Consider the following 521-nt stretch of genomic DNA (forward strand, 5'->3'; position numbering starts at 1 on the left):
AGAAAGCCACTGCTCCTGTTTAAACACACTCTGACGGGACGGTAAAACCTGAGTGGTTTGATATGAGTAATGTAATATAAACGTGAATGGAAAGAGTCCTCAGCCGCTCACCACTGCTGTGATCTTGGTCTGATTTCCCGCCACTTTTACACTTTATCACCAGCTTGCTGACATGCTGCTGTAGCCAGAGGTGCACGACTGACTGCATTGCATCAGAGTTGCGTCACTTAGTCAGTCTCTCTCTCTCTCTCTCTCTCACACACACACACACACACACACACACACAGAGGCCCTCATTTATCAAACGAAGCAGCAGCAAAATCTGTCTGAGTCTGAAAATAATTATTAAACAAACCTCAGCTGTCATCAGCATAAACAGTCACATATTTAGAACAGATCAAAACAGATTCTTAAAACGAATAAAACAAGATAAAAAAAATTTGAATTATAAAAAAGCCCACGTTTTTTACTGATACCACTTTTTTGTACAATAAAACAATATGATAGGCTAATAGCCTGAC

This window comes from Seriola lalandi, unplaced genomic scaffold (genome assembly GCF_002814215.2).
Source record: "Seriola lalandi dorsalis isolate HSWRI2012SDOR001 ecotype SW California unplaced genomic scaffold, Sedor1 jcf7180002054885, whole genome shotgun sequence".
In the NCBI taxonomy this organism is placed as follows: Eukaryota; Metazoa; Chordata; class Actinopteri; order Carangiformes; family Carangidae; genus Seriola; species Seriola lalandi.